Consider the following 13,114-nt stretch of genomic DNA (forward strand, 5'->3'; position numbering starts at 1 on the left):
TGTTGCTCAGGTATGGCAATAATTTTTGATCAGCCAAGCCTGGAAGACAAATAATTAGAACTGCCACGGCGGCCTGATGAGTGATGTCAGCATCTCCGAGTGACCTTCCCCTGCTAATTAATTTTCATTCCAGGGAAAAAAGACCCCGTTGTTGCACATTATTAATTGAGTTCATGAAAAGATGCACCTGATTAATTTTTGTTGATAATACTTGTCATTCTGGCCGCCGTTCATAATCATTTTATGGGTTTTCATCTCAGTGTTTTTCAAAGTTGATCTAAGTCATCTTTGCTGGAGATTAATTCTTCCAAAGTAGAGCTGCCCTGTCCCAACAGACAGCCGGGCCTCAGTCTGTCTCACTTACTGTGCTCCACTTTATCAGCATTTGTTTATTCTTCCTTTTCTTTTCTACCCTACACATTTATAGTGGGCACACTGTGAGAGTAAGTGACAATAATTAACCTTACCAATTAATGATTAACTTTTATTACCAAATGATGTTATGCATACATAAAATATTAAGCTGTACTTCCATGTGAAGTAACGTTGTGGCATCATAATCCTTTTTGTCACAAATCCAGTCGGCTTATTGCTGGATATGTTACTCGTTTTTTAAAGTACATAAAAGTACGCACCACAGTAGAAAATGCCAGGAGAGACTAGCGACACTTGGATAAATTAAAAGGTTTTTCCCTGCTGTTTTAACACGTTATAGTTCCCCTATACTTAATAGTTACAGAACTACCATCACTCAAAAGCCTGTTATATAGTATATGATGGAAATGAAGACACGTTTTTTTTAACCACTTTTCACAAACAAAACAAAGATATCAGCTCAGAACGGACGCCAAATAGTTTCCTATCAGCTAATATGAAATAGCAAATATTTTATAAACTTTAAGGGAAAATGTTGCAGGGATTTTGTGAAATGCAATGTTTCAGATCAGCTGGGCGTTCCTGACTTTAAACAGCCCTGTAGTAAAGAAAATGCAAGAAGAAACGAAATACAATCCAGGAAAACCGATTTGAGTAACAGATCCAGGAGTTTCATCAGATCCCAAAACACTGCAGAGCGGTTCACAATACTACAAGACTGTATTTTACAACACGATCATGAGATAAGCTTCAAAATTGCCCCCGCTCAAGTTACATTGCCGGGTGATGTTGCATTGTGTTGTGGTGAGCGCGGGGGCCAGGCTCGACTATACTGGTAACACGACCTCGCATTTTCTCTGCAGTGCCAACGGGCTGGCCTCATTCTGGCTGGTAAGATGATGGAGTTTAGGAGGAAGCCGGCACCATGTGATACTGATGTGCCGGTGCAGTCCACAATTTGTCCCCAAAAGCTGGCAGCAGCCCCCGCCTCCGCTGTCGTGAGCTGTGCCATTTGTCATAGCGGCAGCAGAGATTCTTCTTCGGGAAACATGAAATGTGTCTGACAGTCGGGTTTGGGGTTCGATAGCCGGACTGAATACAGTATCAGATCTGCGTGACTGGTGTAGTGGCTTTCTAGAGTTAATAACTATGGACTTATTTCATCTGTTAACGAGTATTACCTTGGCCTCAGGTCGACTTCATTTCGTGGATGGAGGCAGCTTGCCAACACTCTCGAGCCAGGTGGCGCTGCAGCCGCTTTGCTCAGAAAATCCCAAACACCGCAATTTTAAAGCCTTTTGTAGTGTTGGGATGTTAGTATACTACAACCCATATCGCACACTACCGTGTCAGGAACATAGACTTGGTGTTGGCTGTATTTTCATTCACTTTGCATAAAGGGACAGTTCCCCAAAAACAAATGCATTTGGGTCAACACGTTTTCCTCTGTCGGCACCGTTGCCGTCATTTGTGCAGTTAGCAACGTTAGCTTAGAGCCGCTAGCCCATCCGTCACCATCTTGAGAGCCGTATAGTGGCGATCCCTCAATCCCAGAAAAGCTCTGAATTTGGAAATTGGCACCTTTAAGGTAAATCCACTCTTTTGAGCAGACAGACAACAGAACTAGGACAGAGTCACATAACACTTACAAACAGGTCCATTAAGAGCAGACAGCAAAATCCACAGTTCACATAATTGTCTTTCAATAATTCAATAGAGTTGCAATCCTACAGTCTAAGTGTCCCTGGCAGACATGAAGGCTCACGGCCACGTGGTTGAGGAAAGTGTGATTAGTGCGTAAGATAAGAAGTAATTTGATTCAGAGTTAAATGTATTGCTTTAACAGCTATGTGAAAACATTGCTGTAAATTTTAGTGTAAAGCGAAATGTAAAAAGTACTGTGGTGGAAAAAAATAGCATGGTAATTTGATAACTATGATGGTATGATGGCAAAGCACAATAGTGCATTTTACCAATAAAATAGTATCGCACCATTATTGAACTGTTTCTTCCATGGTTCAACTAGAGGATAGCGCTTAACTGTTGATGACTACATTACCATTAACAGGCTGACAAAAAGGTTCCTCTAAATCCTGAAATCAGTTACTTTCCCCATGCGAAGGAGTACCTGTGATGTTGCGAGGGAGTTGACGGTGAGGTTGTGTCACCTCATGCAGTGAAAATGTAATCACCCAATAAAGTATTGTGAGCCGTAAAGGTGAATCAACACCTCTCTGTCACAGTCTCAAAAAAAATGTCATATTTTAAGTTTCACCAAGTTAAGATTTATGGAGGGCTCTTGTGCTGGGTGGCATTAAATTGTACAGGAGGCTATAATTTCTAGTCACTGACTGTAAAATATTTGGACGGTAAAATGTAAGCATTTGAATATGGTCAATGTTCCATCACATCGCCTTTGCATCTTATCATCCTGATATTATCAAAACCAGTACATCTTAATATACAGCAAGAATGAGCTGTCCAGTTCCCTAATATCAGTGTGAAGCTGGTTTTTCTTACCTGTGATGAACAGAAATAATGAAAGTGTGGCATCGCAGGTCCTCTGGAAGCATTTTGTAGAGCGCTTCTTTCTTTCTGCTGTGTGTGTTGCAGTCATGTATTTTTACCAAACCATGAGTGGGAAAGTCTTTACAGAAAACAAATAGGGGATAAGCTAACCTCTGAAAAACAACAACACAATGCCATTTTAGGTTCACAATACTAGCATTGCACAAGTTTGACAAATGAATTAACTTACTTACATTCAGTATAAGCTTTTACTGGTAACTTTTTAAGCTAACGTTACCTGAGCTAACGTTGGCTCCGTGTACCTTTGTGGTAGCTCTAGTAGCTTAACCAGGCTTGCTATTTTCCAGGTGAATACCTTTTAAGCTAACGCAAGCTGAGGTTTGTTCAGCTCGCATTTTGTGGCATTACCATAAGAATACTACTAACAAAGCTGTAAATATTACAATTTTTTTAGTACAAACCACTGTGACAAATACAGCTATATGGTATCGCATATGGAGGCAGTGGCCGACTATGATGGCTGTGACTTTGCTGTGTCATGGCACTGTTTGTGGCTTGGCTGTTACTATATGACTCTCCTATTTACACCATGACCACTACCCTGCCAGTGCATGGTGTATTATTCATGATGTAGACCATGGCTAATACATGACACATTACTACAATAACATAGGAGCATGGTAAAAGAAAATGCCATCCAACCCTTTTTGTAAGGAAATGCTATAAATTATACAGAAATTTGGAAAATATTGACAGGTAGGGTTGATATTGGCAACAATAAAAGTTGTATTCTTGGCACTTTACAGCTCATAAGTTAAGGCAAAAAGGTGAAACCTGTGCATCAGTGGTTCTCTGTCTACTTATATAATATTTATTAAATACTTATTTTCTAAAGATAAACAACTGTATTTTCCACCCACATGACTTAATTTTAATGAACCTTGATAAATTCAGATAATAACTAGAACAGTTAACAACTGTAATAGTTTGTACTACATAATGCATAATACTGTAAAGCCTCAATCACCAATTAAATGGTATTTGATGTTACATTTTGCATTTTGTGTTTGTCTTCATCTCTTCGAGCTGATAAAAAAACATAACAATCTCAAGGGAGCTGGACAACAGTCTCCATGTCTATACGTCTTGAGCTTATTTCACGTTAGGGATCAATATTCGTCACTGTACTACGTAAACTCTTTTTTTTACCTCTAGACTGCTAAAACAATGCATTGCAGTTTTTTCTTTTTCCTTTCATTTTTGTTGTTAATTGAAAATACCTTTACAGCTACAAAAGCCTGCCATTGTATGATAAGCTACGAATGTAAAGAGGTGTCTGTAAATCCATTTAGAATTAATAATACCACAACCATTCTGCTTAATGAAAAAAAGTGTAATTTATCTGTAAAGGCTCAGAGTCGTCTTTGAAATGCAAGATGTCAGTGAGCTGGTATCAATGCGGGCTCCTAATGGATACATTGACAGGGCTGCGGTATTGTTGTTGACTGCAGCAAATGATGTGAATAGCTTTGCTTGTCATTGTTGTGAAACTATTAATAGATCTGTAATTATGGTGGGCAAATTGTTGATTTTTTTTCTTTTCCTCTGCGGTATTTGATATGCTCAGCACAATGAGGAGATGAATTAGGACTAATAAACAGGTCTCATGATTCTGTCTCTAATTGGAGGATCATTATATCTCTTCCAGAGAGATGCCCACAGCTAAAGCCTTTAACAGCACAATTTCAAACAGGACACAAAAGGCTTTAATGAATACTCCTGTGACTTCGCACCGTCTCTCACAAAGCGAAGCACACATTCCACGTTTCATCTTACACATAAGTTTCCTGTAATTGTTGGATTGAGGTGCAAGATCGACTCCGCTTCCCAACGGAAACCGCAATAATTATACCGAGGTTGTATTTGGGTCAAAGAGCCAACGGATCATTTGAAGGTGCGTTTGCAACTTAAGGCGGCAGTGGCATCATACTGGCTTAACTTTAGAGTAAACTCGTTGTGTGTATATGTGTGTGTGTGTGTGTTTGTGTGTGTGTGTGTGTGTGTGTGTAAGTGGGGGTTGCCGAACGATATTGCTGGGGTGTATTTTCAAATGTTTTACAAGGCCCTTACATATGCATTGCCATTACGACACAATAAAGGAAATAAGGAGAGCAAATGTAATGCATGCTCAGGGATCGTGTTGAAATCTCTTGGTGCCATTTGCTCCCATCAGTGCGGCTGATGGAGTCATTAGAGAGCGGTGGCGGGCTCGGCTCCGGGGGGTCTCTCTCCTGTAAATGCCCCCCTGTCTGATGGGTGAGCAACCTCGGCGCGGCTCCTCGGCCTCAGAGCACTTCACTAAAGCTAATAGGTCATAGCTGCGGAGATGGGTGACAAAAGCGTGAGTGTTAACAATGGATAATGTGAGAATGGATTGCAGTTATCTAGTGCTTTCCCTCCGCCTCTCGATTCAGAGCGTTTGACATTGCGTCGAGTGAATTTCAAGTGCAAATCACGTTGTTTTTCCTCCTCCCGACTGCAGCGACAGCAAGGTTCGGGAGTTTCTCCCACATTGCGTCGTATGACCTCCATGCTAATGGAGGAGCCCCTTCTTTATCTATTAGCGGCTAACGTGATCACCCTTGGACGGCTGCAAAACCAAAAGTGCTGAAATCGTCTAAATGACGAGCCGAAGGATCTGCCTGGTTTTTGCATATCACTCCCTCCTCCGTGGCTTTAAGAAAGAGGGTGAAAGAGGTCAGCGCAATATGCATATGATTTGGGGTTACATTGGAAGTTTGGGTTTTAAGCCTCTTGATGAAAGACAGCTATGAATAAATGTAATCTTTTCTCTCACATTTGGTCATTTGCTGAGGGCTAGGAAAAAAAAAAGTCTTTGTGTGCCTTTTCACTATTAATATTCCTTATTACTGTTCCTTGAGGTCCATTGTCCCTCTGAAACACCTTTAATGATACAGCAATGTCATTGATTTCCAATATTTATTTACAGAAGTAGCTTCACCTAACGTGCAATGTTGCTACTCGTGCCCTCGCTTTGAACGGGGAAAAAGTTTAGGCCGCACCGGAGAGGAACTTATTTGCCGAGCAAGGGGAAAACGCAACGAGACGAGGGCAGACTGTCAAAGGACCGAAACGCCATTCATCTGCTAACCTGTTCAAGGTGTGCCTGGTTGATGTCCTCCTCCTTTGGTGGGGAACATATGTCCACAGCAGCTGTGCCACCGTGAATAGGCAGTGATTGTGCGCTAGCTAACTGCATTCCTGGGAGCCAGGCCAAGTCTGAGTGGAGTGAGCTGTTCCATTTTTTCGATACGAGCGTCTCCTGCATTCCACCTGATTTACATGTCCCTCTCTCTTTCCCCACAGCGTTCACTCCGGTCAAAATAGAACCCAACTTTTTTGTTTGTTTTGTTTTTTTCTCACCGCAGATGCTGAAGAGGTGATCCTGAGGCATGTTTCAGGTACATGTGCGTGTGACTTGACCAGGGGCGTGACTCGGCATCCCCCCTGTGACACAGTTTCTGGGGTGTTTGATGTTGTCTATAAGTCGGTGGAGGCTATTTGTGTTTGTCACCAGTAAAAGCAGAAGGCAGGATATATATTGGTATGTTTTATTCATTTTTTCCAGAGCATTTCTGCAGGTTATCACCCGATAATATGTGACAAGGGTATACCGCACTGTAGCTTTAACACTTGCCCAACTTAATGACCTTAAATGATCGCATGAAAAATAATCAAGAGTTAGGTCTGTGTTGAGCACTACTCATAATATTTTAAATATGGCATTCATTCTCCCTGCGATAAACTCAGGCACCTGTGATTGTTATCAGACACTTGCACAGGAAACCCGGAGGGAGAGGGGTGGGGCTGCAAAACGTAAACATGAAAGAAGAAAAAAGGTTGGTTTGCGAAATGGAAATCTCATTTCTGCGTGGGACGACGTTGCGGTCGCAAACAAACAATGGACGTGTTTGCGATATTTGGGATATGTCCTGTCGGAACGAGGTCGACGGATGAGCTCTGAATAGGACACAGATCCCAAAATAACAAATCCCCCCCCCCCCCCCCCGCTACCCCCCATTCCCCTTCTCTCTTAAACAACACAATCACGCAATCAAATCCCGTCTCTGCCTCTCCCTCATTGTTTAATTTCTGCCGGCTATCTTAGATATCTCTGCGGCTGTTCTTATCTTTGACCTTCAGCTTGTTGCTTTGTCGTCCCCCCCCTCCCCTCCCCTCTCCCCCCACCCTACCTGCTCCCCCCCACTCCCCCCCACCCAACCCCACCCCACGCCAGTATGCTGCGACCTTCAGAGGGGTGTCATTACTCCCTGACCCATTTGACGATCCCCTCATGTGGAATGTGCATATGCCGAATCGCCGCGGATCGGCACAGTATGGGGTTTGAGGTGAAGTACTTACAGAAATATGACTTGACACGCTTTATCAAATGGGGAAAGATGAAGACGAAACAGCTGCTGGTGCTGTCGTAAGCAATCTGGCCGTGATTGAATAAAAGTGTCAGGAAAAGGGCCGCTTGATGGTCTTTTGTTCTCCCCCATCCAGCTTGATGTTAGTTTGAGCTGTCAGGAGGGAATCACAGCTGGGTGATTTATCAATACTTGGAGTGACCTTGCAGCCACACTGCTGCGTGCACGTGTGTGTGTGTGTGGGAGAGAGATGGAGAGCGAGAGAGTGTGTGTGTGTGTGTTTGTGTGTGTGGCTTTGGCAGATTAAAAAGACACAAAGTGGAATATTTTCAAAATAGTTGGCACCCACAGACAAAGACTTGGCTGGACTTGGAACAGAATTCTCTCCTCTCTTAGACACAGTAAGTGGATTGTTCTGCCAACACGATAAGGGTATTTTTCTCAACATCAGAGCACTCAAAGTACCACCAGCAAAAAAATGTTTGGGAGAAGTGTGTCTCTTTTTAACTAACGCTGCTTTTGAACAGCTTTTTCTTCTCCCCCTGATTCTCTTTACTATTTTTTTATATTTTCTCTCCCCCCCACTCGTTCCCCCCCTTACCTGTCCACGCCGACTCTTCACCCCCGCCACTTTCTTTGAGATGTACTTGGACAGCCTGTTTTCACGGCAGCCATTGACTGTCTCTGTTGTGATTAAGCAGATGTTTTATTGCGGACTGGAACAGTCATTACTGCCATAAACCCATCTGTGGAATTGCTTTTTATGCAAATTTACAAAGCATCTGCATAAATAAAGTTCTAATTAATACCTTTCTGCAAACCGGCGCGCTCTTTGATTCCTAAGTGTTGGTAATTGTGTACAAGCAGGTAGGAATCAACGCTCACAGCATGAGAGGGTTTTGTTCCCCGTGCACAGCCGTTTGTGGTATTAGTTTCATAACTCTTCGAGTAGAACGGGGAATGTAAAACAACTAAACGTTGTTCGGCAATATTTTACACATGTATAGATTTTTCAAAAGCCCACTGCTCAGCCTTTATTGAAAGGTATACAGTATATTTACACAATTAGATTGCGACAACCCGACATGGTTAAATATTGACGATTCTTTGATTAAGAATAAGCGTACAGCGATTTCAATCAGGGACAACATTTACGTAAAGTTGCAGTGAGCGGCGTTTTTATTCTTTCTTTAGCTCCCGTTGTAGGTTACAAGGGAAATAAAACAAAATCTGCTGCTACCGGTTGATTGGGAACTACTGAAGAGTAAAGTTTCCCCGAGAACATTAAGGCTGCTTTATAGATCCCTTTGTTGTGAGGGTGCCAATGGAAGCTCATTAATTTCCCCAGGTTTTTAATGGGGAGTGCTGAACATGTGGCGGGAGTTGTCTTGGCGGGACCCTCATGAGTTGCGCCCCTGCTGCTGAAGGGACGCCATGCCTTCCTGACTGCGGAGACGTCCCTTTTGCTAGGTAATCCAGAGCATTTCATTTCATTTCAGCAGTGATTGACTATTTTTTATAAACTCTTTATAACATGCCATGTCATGCCAGTCAGTTCCTTTTGCCATTTCCTCTTTTGTACCCGTAAAGCGACGGTATAATAATGTATTTCCTGCTTACAGTCCCTCCCGTAGTTTATTAGTAGGTCATCGTAACGAATGAACGCAACTCGCACAGGAGTGTACAGTAGATATAAAAGCAAAAAAAAGAGGCCATTTAGAGTGTACTTGAACTTCCATTACCTCTGAAATCAGGAGAAGAAAAGACATTTTGTGGATAAAGAGGGACTTTGTTTGGTGATTAAAGGAGGCATCTGAGCCAAGGGCGAGGGAGGAGGGGCTGCAGTCAGGAGGTCACGGGGGGAAATAAAGAAAGGCTTTGAAAAGGTGTGTTGTTTTGCATTTAACTTTTATTTTGTAGGTGATTTGGGAACGGGCGCTGTATCCAAAGAAAATGGATGGATGGCGGATAGCGGTCCACCTTATGGTGATTCACTCGGTGGCACTTTTTAAAAACAAATCAGTGTGGTCAACGTGCTGCACGGGAATACTGCGCGTAGACAAAGAGACATCTGACATTGAAACAACATATCACATTACGCCTGCTGCATATGTAGAAGCTGCTACCAATTTTCTTTTCTTTTTTTTCTTTTCTTTTCTAACTCGATGAAAGCTCTCACGGTAACAAGTGCGGCCGCTTCTGAGAGAGAAGAGCCTGCTGTCATCGGCATCCACCGCCGAGCCGGGACTACCAAACAAACACGGGCCGTGCCGTCTCCCTCTCGCCGGCTCTCCAGATCTCGCAACTTTTAGCATAATGAATTTAGCGGGGATGCCTTCTCCACACAGCCCATCAGGCCCGCCATCTAGGAGATTAAATTATGTCCATAGGCATTAAAGCTTTGATGCCGTATTTGGACCGCGTGCATGCATCCATTTGCAAAATTCTATATAACAAAATTAAAAACACGGACACCTATGGAAAATGGCTTGGCACTAGCACTTAAACCTCGAGCACTCCAAAACAGTCTGCTGACTAATGCATTTCTAATCATTTCTGTGATCAATGCTAGCTGCTGTGCAATAAGATTAATCAGCCATATGCAAAGCTAGGATCACCTTGAACAAGAGGAAGAAGAAGGGAGGGGGGATAAAAGGACTGAGAGAAAGTGTCTCCGCCATCATGTGTGTTGAGCACACTCCACAGAAATAAAGCACACCTGCATTATTCGCCCTCTTTTTTTTCACGCCATCGGTTCTGTGTGTGTGTGTGTGTGTGTGTGTGTGTGTTTGAGCGGCATTACACCGTTGTGCTCCCCTCAGCTGTGCTTTGGCATCTGCGCGTGGCCATCTCGCTGCTGAATAGCTGCCTGATTATTCCAAATCTAAGGGAATATTCAAACAAGGCCGATAATGCATTCTTCCATATGATTCTCCGGAGCTGGGACAGCTGTTCAGCAGCTTTCGACGCCATGTTTCGGGGAAGGGGACAGATTTCTCTGCTCAATTAATAGGCCCCATTAAAAATCAGGGGGAGAAGTTTGACGAATGAAGCAGAGATTCAGTTTGTCTTAGACAGAAGGCTCCGAAATAACTGTGGCGTGTGCAGCTGACATTGTAGCTACAGTTTAACAACAAAATGGATGTTAAACTTCCAAATCAATGGCTACGCGGGATTTACATGCATTAAATATTCCAGTTTTGGCCCAGTTTTGGAATAAAAGACAATATTCCTACAAAGCTGTTTACGTGGCTAATGATAATGAATATTCCACTAATAGTCTCGGGCGTATTCCGATCAACGTTGAACTCATTAAGCTAAACAAGAGGCTCAGGGGATAGAGCCGGTCCTCTTCCAATCAGAGGATTGGCGGTTCGATCCCCGGCTCCTCCAGCCCTTGTCGACGTGTCCTTGGGCTCGGTGAACGTGTGGCGTGAATAATGTTAGTTAGACCTGATGGTCGCCCCCTGCCGTCAGTATGAATGGGTGAATGACATGTAGTATTAAAGCGCTTTGAGTGGGCTAGAAAGTCGCTGTACAAGCAGAAGTCCCTTTGAGGCGCTCGCCGCATCCTCGTCGCTGTGGACCGGAGAATCCCACGCCGTTCTCACAACGTGCCGTTTATCCCAAAGTAATGTGGAACGGCAGCATGTTGAGTATATTCTGAACACGCTGTACACATAACGAATGCTCCTAAAAGCCAGAATAATATTGACATATGTCTCAATCAGAAACATTCTCCATTCGGAAAAAGGACCAGTTCAGAATTTGATGTTAACATGAGCCATATCAAATTTGGGAATCTTGTCATATTTAGAATAATACTGGAAGGAGTCAACATTTACATGCACACTAGCCAACCGTTTGCAAAGCTGGCGTAGAGATGCCTGCGCAAAAAGAAACACCTACTTTAAAACATTACGAAGGACTTGGATGTCAACAGGTTTTGGAATGTGCACAAATATCGCAACGGTTACTTTTATAATAAGATGGTTGAAGGAATGAAGGAGGGAGGGGTTCGCTATAGGATTCACGGCGATGAGGATGCAGCATTGGGTCGTTTTACGGTAATCGGAATAATATTGTCTCTTTTGGAATAAGAACTGAATATTTGCTGCATGTGAACATGGGCCTGCACTGAAAGAGGAGCGGGGTGTGTTGTTTTTTGAGGGGTTTTCTGAACAATAACTGTCAGTAACTTTGTCCCGTACGCGGTTGTCCAAATCAAACAGATTACAACCAGGTCAATTTCACAAAACCTGCCCAGCAAAATGATACAACTCTGGAGATCAGTGTTGCCTTTGTTCGCTCCGCTTTCGGGCCACACGGCGGGTTTTCCGAGAGTGCAGAGCGGCGCTGCCATGTAAAGTTTCAACTGGCAGATGAATTCCTTCAGTATCCCCGTCTGCCTCCCCCCCATCCCTCTCTCTCTCTCCAGAACAACGAGGAGGTTGTCCGTCCAAGGGCACACCTGTAAGGTGCAGGCCCCTCGACAGGCTTACCTCAGTGGCCTCTCCTGCTGTACTCAAAAGGCAATTATTCCTCCCAGAAGATAGAGCACTGTCAACTTCAAACAGAGGACATTCCTCAGGCAGATTAGACTGGAAATTATGTTTTATTATTTGGCCCCCCCCCGACGAATGAATCAGACTCTTATTTGGTCGCCCTTTGTGGTGAAATCCAAGACAGTTTAAATGGCGGAGGTATGTTTTCGGAGTCGGGGCTAATACTCTGGTGTCTTTATGAAAGGGCAGCAGAGAGGATCAGATTAGGAGGCGAACAGCGAGAGTCTTTCAGCGCCGCCGCCGCCGCCGCTATCATCCCTGCCTTCTTGTCCGTGCCTGTAGAGAGGTTAAATTAAATGGCTGTAATAAATGTTTTGGTCTCGCTGATGCGCTATGGCCGGCCATCAAACGAAAGCGTTGTGGAGAAAAAAAGAAACCCGGCACGGTGGAAGATCAGAGAGAGGAACAAATGGAGGGGCGGGAGAACTATGTCAGCACATTACCAACATTAGAAACTGACTTGTTTTCACTTAAACCTCAATTATAATGGTGGCTCCAGAAACAATTATATTGATGAATGCTTTCGAAAGTTACTGTAATTAAATTATTCCATTTAATTAAGGAATTATATTGAATTTCTCCCCAGAGGACGGCATTCGCCTCATCTGCTGTTTTACAAACAGGAGTGCTCTAATGTTGTGTGCTATGGAAATGATTGCTAATGCCTAATGAAACTGTGTCAGATCAGATAAATGCTGCACAGAGTCAACAAGCCGGGCTTGTAACACGGCCAAAATAATAAAGCCAAAGAAGAAAATTATTGATTGTAGTTTTTTTTTCTTCTTTTTTTTTCAAGGGCAAGCTTTGTAAAGCTGACATCAGATGAATTATAATTCTGAGAGCCCACTCTGAGGTCTAATGGAGAATATATAAGAAAGTCAAACAAGACGTACTGAGGCTTCTTAAAGCGACGCTTCCTGTGTCGGCGTCCGTCACGCACAAAAGGAAACAATAGGTGCTGTTTGCAAATGAACTTGTTTGTCTCATCAAAAACACATTCAGACATTTAGAATAATGTTAATCGCACTCAATGAAAGTGTCAATTGATTGCATGGCAAAAGAAAAAAAACTAACATCCCATTGCTGTTTCCACTCACTGAAGGTAATTATAGCCGATATAAGACTGGGATGCATTAGCAGTGTTAATTTGATGGTTCAGCAGTACAAAGCCACACAACCGAAATGCACAATTGA

This window comes from Taurulus bubalis (assembly GCF_910589615.1).
Source record: "Taurulus bubalis genome assembly, chromosome: 15".
NCBI classification, from domain to species: Eukaryota; Metazoa; Chordata; class Actinopteri; order Perciformes; family Cottidae; genus Taurulus; species Taurulus bubalis.